The 7,520-nt window shown below is 41.0% G+C and overlaps 1 pseudogene; it reads right to left on the bottom strand.

Moving 5' to 3' along the window:
* Nucleotides 1–3,313: 3,313 nt before the first annotated feature.
* Nucleotides 3,314–4,133, bottom strand: LOC147417702 (uncharacterized; annotated as a pseudogene).
* Between the last annotated feature and the right edge of the window lie 3,387 nt (nt 4,134–7,520).

Raw genomic sequence — 7,520 nt, 5'->3', positions numbered from 1 at the left:
ATGTTCCCAAAGAAACACGAACCTTCCTCCACGAAAGTAATCATGAATCGTGATGCTACTTTTAATGAACAGCTTATGGGAGGCTCATGGTCCATGGATGATTGTGATGATACTAAATCATTGCTTCAGGCTTTTTCATTTCTTTCAGATGATGAAACTCTTTCTATAGAGAAACTTTCCTCTTCACAACCATCCATTCTGAATGCTACCAATGATGATATTTATATTTTAGTTGATCTGCCTATTGATTTTGAACATGGCTCATGTCATGTTTATGATGATGATATTGTTGATAATGCTTTTTCTACTTCTGAAGATCCGGTTACTTATGATGAAGCTATCTCTTCACCACAAAAGAATCAATGGAAAGAGGCTATGAAAGTAGAGTACGATTCTCTTATCTCTAAAGGTACATGGATACTAACTGAACTACCTCCTGGTCGTACAGCTATTAAGTGTTAGTGGGTGTATAAGACAAAAGTAAAAGCAGATGAATCTTTTGACAAGTTCAAGGCACGTTTAGTTGCAAAAGGTTACTCCCAAGTAGCTGGTGTTAATTATCAAGAGACCTTTTCACCAGTTGTTCGCATTACAAGTGTTCGAGTTTTATTAGCATTTGCTGTTCAGTTTGATTTAGAAGCTCATCAAATGGATGAGCGAACTGCTTTTCTTAACGGTGACTCGGAAGAGGAAATTTACATGGAACAACCAGAAGGGTTTTCTATTCCAGGTAAAGAAGACCTTGTTGCTCAACTCCATAAGGCACTATATGGTCTCAAACAAGCTTCGCCTCTAAAGGATTCATCTCTTGCTCTTCAGACCCCAACTTATACATAAAACGCTGAGGTAGCAGTTTTGTGATTCTTGCTCTTTATGTGGATAATACCATCCTTGTTTCCAATGATTAGGATTTCTTCAGCAAGTGAAAAAGTTATTGTCTTCTCCATTTGATATGGTGGATCTTGAAGAGATTCACTTGTGTCTTGGAATTCAAATCCAATGGAATCGTACAAAAGGTATTTTATTCCTTCGACAGTCAAAGTTTATTGCAGATACTATTCAAAAGTTTGGTATGGAATCTGCACATTCAGCCAACACATCTTGTCTTGCGAGCTCTACGAAGAACACTTCTGACAATGGCGGTCTTCTTGTCACAAATCAGCCTTATGCTAACTTGATTGGATGTCTTCAGTTTGTTGGCATGAACACTTGTCCTGATTTTCTATTTGTTGCTAATTATCTTGGACAACATCTTGCACGTCCTTCTCTTAAGCATTGGTCTACAACAAAGCGTGTGTTGAAATACTTAAAAGGCACTACAGATTTTGGTTTGGTCTATCGACGACAACTCACATCGGATTCTATACAATCTCTTTCTCTTTTGGGTTACACTGATGCAGAGTGGGCAAGCTCACATTTATCTATGCGATCTACTAGTGGAAACTGCTTCTTTATAAATGGTTGTCTTGTTTCTTGGACCAGCAAGAAACAACGTTGTGTTGCAGTTTCTACGACTGAGTCAGAATATGTTGCAGCATCACTTGCAGCTCGTGAGTTGATATGGCTTCGACAAATACTGGTTGATATTGGTTACTCTCCTCTTTCTAGCACACCCTTGCGGTGTGACAACCAAAGTGCTATTAGTCTTGCAAAAGACTATGTTCAACATAATAAGTCAAAGCACATTGTTGTCCATTATCATTATGTCAGGTATGAAGTACGCAAAGGAACCATTATGGTTGAACATTATCCAAGTGATCGGATGATTGCAAACATTCTGACCAAAGGCCTCAATGAGTCAGGTTTCATTCTCTTGCGCTCGGAGCTTGGAGTTGCTTCGGCCTCACTCTTTCTAGATTAGCTTCTTTGCTATTGTAATAGCTTTGTACATATGACATTGTAATCCAATAGGTACCATGCACTATGCAAGCTCCACATCTGCACATTGTAATCTTTGAGTCACTTGTATATTTGTACATAGCTGCACAATTCACTTTCACATCATCATCACTGGTTCATATTTTCATATTGTATAGGGGCTTGGGTTTTTCCCTTGAACTCCCCAAGGGTTTTTTCATCCAAAGCTAGAGACCTTTGTTTGAGTGGGGGTGTTGGAGCTATATATGGCTCACTCTACTCAACTTAGTCTCACCTATATATTTGTATCTTGTCCTCAATATGAATCAGTCTTTGGGAGCGTCAGGGTGTGTTTGTTGTCTCGTCTCTCTCTCTTTCTCTCTACATCTCAACACATACCCTCCCAAGTTCACACTTAGTTCACGCCTAGTTCAAAACATGATCAGACCGTGGTAGACTACTCCCGCATCGTGATGCCTCATGTGGGTCATTGCTCCCACCTCTTTATGGGGAGGTGTCAGTTAGTGATGAGGGTATAGAAGGAGAAAGGATTTTTCAAGACTGCAGGGCCTGGAGGCAATTAATGCCTAGAACATATTACCCAAGGCAAGCCAAGTGGCCTAGTTATAAGAAATGCAAGAGATAGTTCCCGCTGAACTGGGCTAGTCCATGAGGAGCTAGGTTTTATGAAGAAAATCTAGCGACAAATGATCGACAAGGTAGGTTAAAAAACCAAGTTTTACCAGTGGAGAGAGAGAGACAGAGAGAGAGAGAGAGAGAGGTAGGTCTTACAAATTGAAGGCCTTACAAATCCATACGTCCTTTCAAAAGTGGTGGAAGAAGAGATACATTTTTGTGCCCACACAAGGCTTGCCAAAAACATTTTTCCTAATTGAGGAAAATAAGGCCACACTAGCTTAAAACTCTCTGAAAATAAGGCAAGCTCAAAATCTAACTAGGAATTTGTAGTTTCACTAAACCTTGGTTTTTTGCGAACACTGAGTCCCATAGCTCAACTATTTTTCTTGGAAAAAAGGTTGTGGTGTTCACACCTCATCAACAAAACTTGGTATGTACAGGAGAGTTGCGGGGGTCATGAGGTGTGAATAGCCCCCTTCTAGATTTCAGTGCGACACAATAGTATGCAAGGATCAATGGTCGGTGTAATCATGCTTTGGCATCCCCCATGAGCGACTATATGGACAATTGAGCTCAAGGAATTGCTTTTGCAATGGTTAATTTTAGAACCTCCATTTGTTGCCCTGCCTCTGCATTGATTCAATTGCTGAACTTGTACCAACGGGGTAGGATAGTTGGTTGGTTTGGCTCATTGAGTGTGAAAGGAGAGGTGACAAGCTGCTTGCCGAGGTGCCTTAGATATAATGTAACTTATGCAAGCTTGTTTCCGATGCTGTCCTCATTGACTGATGGTTTCATGAGATCATGCTTCCTGTCCTCATTCGCAGATGGTTTCAAGCTTTGGAACCCAAGGCTTTGCTTTTATCATCACCGTCAGCTTCAGCATAAGCTGTGTGTGTACCTGTGGGCCTTGCAGCTCTAATGTGATTCCTTCGTCCTCCTGATCTGCACTATTAATGTGTGTACCACCTTCATCTGCCTTCGACATCGCCTTCACTGTTGTGGATGTCAAGCTGGATGTCGTGTTAATTAACTCCTGCTCAATATCTTCATGGGGAGCTACCCTCGCTGCGCCAAAGCAACCCTAGGACATGCGCACCCGCTTGGCGCGAGAGCGCCTTAGTAGACGCAGCACCATCGGAGAGTTCACTAAATCATTAATGTCTTCATGACGCATAAGCTGCTCAGGAGAGTTAGAGATAGCGGCATGATTGTGCAGAAGAAGGGCAATGGTGAGGTGCTCCTGGGGAGTGAGGTGCGTGTCGAGGCGGGGCATGGGGAAGAGCACATATACGTGGGCAGGGCCTGCCATGGCATCCGCGTCGGCGCCCAGCCCAGAGGCGCGCCGTGTGGAAGGGAAAGGAGGAGCGGGGATAATGGGCGACGAAATGGCCGGGCAAAAATTCTAGCAAAAGCTCGCCCACCTTCATGCAGTCCGCTGATGGCGCCGACGAGGCCCCATTATTATATTCTGCTGCAGAGGCCGGCACCTCCACCTCCACCACCCTACCGCCACCAGCCACATCCACCACTGTTATGTAGTTATGCTGTTGATTCGATATTGCACTGCAAGATGATTTTCCCACCTGTACTTTTGCCGCCATCAAGGCTGCGCATGAGCCATGCATATTTCCCATTCTGAGGGACTGAATGTCCCAGCCTATGGCGCAGCAGAGAGAGAGGTACGCTGCGAGCCTGGATTAGAGAAGGGAGAATTGGATGTGGGGCTGTGGAGATGCAGAGATCAAGCCCTTTATAAATCGACATTAGAGAGAGTGGGTATACGTCGTGTCTCATGCAATTAATTATGAGAAGCAGTACTAGTGTAGGTGGGGCGGGCAGGTGCCTGCAGCACTCGACAAGCGGAGCCCATGCCCATGGTAACTAACTGGCAAGACGTGCCTCTCGCGATCCATTCTGTTGGCTGGCCAGAAGGTGACTATTGCACGGTGCTCGTCTCCACCTTTAGTACCCGTCCACATTCATGCCCCGGCTCGTCGCTAGCCTCTCACTGCTCAAGACGTATAAGTTACTTACTAGCGCCTTACGCGGTCCCCAGCCCTCTTCATCTTGCCCATTCATGTCACGTCTCTCCTCACCTTAGCACTGTTTTTTCTCCTTTGATTAGCCGGAAGCACTAGAAAGGCACTAGGATGGGTCGGACATATTTAGCAAACAATTGCAAAGACACTGCCATCAAGGTCAACATTGGGTCAAAGGGTTACCATATGGGCCATCAAAATGTGGTTGAGAATAATGGGGCAAGCAACAACCGATTGATCTCTAACACTTTGGCGCTTATCCACAAAAACCACACCGTCGACAAAAACATTAACACATTAGCATAAACAAAAAACCTATTGTCTTTCAAACAACAACCTCTAATATGAGCAACCATAAACAAAAATACCATAAACAAAAAATGTATTGTCTTTCAAACAACCACCTCTCATGTTGGCAATTAATAGCTTATCACAATTTTGCAGCACTTGCCAATGACCTTAATTTCTACACCCATCACTCGATGCTTGATCACTCTACTACGAAGGTGACCTCAGAGTGGTACTATCAAAGATTCTGTAAGCTACAATATTAGGTCGATATTGGCATCACTACGATTTCTTGGACAAGCGACACCATTACAGACATAATTTATACCACACAAGCATGGCATAATAGATAAGAAGGGCTCGTTTAAGAAACACCAATACTTTACATATACTAAGGTCGCTTGAGCGATGTGTAATGTTTAGACGTCGCTTAAGTGACAAAGGCACGGCCGCTTTGTCTTTAATAGTTTTCATTGTGGTACCGATAGGCTAGATTGTTAGTTCTGTTGTCTCTCTTGAATTCTCTTTTTTAGGGGGTCTATTTTATGTTTCTCTCTCTCTCTCTCTCTCTCTCTCTCTCTCTCTCGCACACACACAAATACACAATTTGTGATACACACATTGTACATGCACACACAACATATATGCATATGCATATACTCATGCGCATATATATACACGCACACACATACACACAAAGACACATACACATATACACACATACATATTTGAAACACACACACAAACAGAAACATCTTGATAACTAAAAACTTGTTGAAGCTTTTGTACGAGCAAGATGTGTTTCTATCATCTTATTTAGAATGAATGTGTTACAAATGAATCACTACATGTGTTCGTCAATTATTATTGCAACACTTTTTGAATTTTTCTAATTAAAAAAACTGAAAAAAATTTGACAACCAATAGGATGGAACAACTCACTACATAATTAGGAAAGAATATACAAAATAACAAAAAGAATCTATACATCTCTAAAAGTGATGGGGCAATTGAATCAAAGATGCGAAACAAATTAGTGACGATCCAAGTGATCAATGCTGGCTCTGATCACCTTTATCCTTTGAGTCGCACTCTAAGTTGTGGCTAAATATCTGTTGAGCTTATATGTCAAGCTACTCAATATATGGCTTCTCTATATATGGCACCCAGGTCCCCTCTATATATACAACATCTCATGTGTGTATTCTACACACTTTGGGGTTCTATTTCTGTGCTCTCTCCTTCTCTCTCAACATGGTATCAGAGCAGTACATTTTTGTTTTCGATTTTTCTCCTAATCAAATTCGATTTTGCAGAAGAAAGTTTTTTCAAATTTTGCACCGATTTTGAGTTATCGTTCGCGGACTGCGTACATACCTGAAAAGCAAGTTTTGCTTTTTGGTTTTGATTTTTCTACTAATTGAAAACGAATTTGCAGAAACTACCCAGTTTGCAGACCGGAATCAATGTGGTCTACAACTTTGCAGAAGGAAGTTTCTTCAAATTCTGCACCAATTTTGAGTTATCGTTCGCGGACTGCGTACATCTCCGAAAAGCATGTTTCGTTTTTTGTTTTTGATTTCTCTCCTAATTGAAAGCGATTTTGCAGAAACTACTCGCGATAGGCACCGGAATTGATGTGGTCTATAACTTTGCAAAAGAAAGTTTTTTCAAATTCTGCACCAATTCTGAGTTATTGTTCGCAGACTGCATACATACCTGTAAAGCAACTTTCGCTTTTTGTTTTTGAATTTTTTGCTAATTGAAAACGAATTTGCAGAAACTACCCAGTTCGCAGACCGGAATCAATGTGGTCTACAACTTTGCAGAAGAAAGTTTTTTCAAATTCTGCACTGATTTTGAGTTATCGTTGGCGGACTGCGTACATGCCTGAAAAGCAACTTTCGTTTTTTGTTTTTTGATTTTCTACAACTTTGCAGAAGAAAGTTTCTCTAAATTCTGCACCGATTTTGGGTTATCGTCTCGAACTGCTTACATGTTTGAAAATCAAAATTTTACTTTTTGCTTTTGATTTTTCTCATAATTGAAAACTTTTTAATTATATTTTTTCTTCATCAATCATATATTTGTTACTGATGTAACTTTGCTGTAGAAGCCAGTTACATATCGTTCCGATTGAGTCGAGCCGTTGATGATCGTCCAAATTCTATCGAGCTACTATTGGTACATGATCTTTTGTTATATGATATACTCGTTCATTGATTCTCGTATAATTATTCTTCTAGAGATATAGTTTATGTCGTTTTATTGATAATTTCTCGGTGATACCATAGTGATTTTGATGGTACCATGATGATGTTTTGTTAGTACTTTGGTCATGGTGATTTTCGTTGATACCATGATGATGTTTCATTGATACCATGGTTATTCTCGGTGTTGCCATGATGATATTTCATTGACACCATGGTTATTCTCGGTGATGTCATGATGATATTTCGTTGATTCCATGGCGATTTTCGTTGATACTATGATGATGCTTCGTTGATCTCGGTGATACCATGATGTTGTTTTCGTTGATACCATAGTTATTGTAGGTGATGCCATGATGATATTTCGTTGATTCCATGGTGATTTTCGTTGATACCATGATGATGTTTCATTGATACCATGGTTATTCTCGGTGACAGCATGATATTGTTTCGTTGATACCATGGTTATTCTCCGTGATACCAT

This window comes from Adiantum capillus-veneris, chromosome 30, assembly GCF_014529385.1.
Source record: "Adiantum capillus-veneris isolate H3 chromosome 30, ASM1452938v2, whole genome shotgun sequence".
NCBI classification, from domain to species: Eukaryota; Viridiplantae; Streptophyta; class Polypodiopsida; order Polypodiales; family Pteridaceae; genus Adiantum; species Adiantum capillus-veneris.
This window is presented reverse-complemented; position numbering and strand designations above follow the sequence as displayed.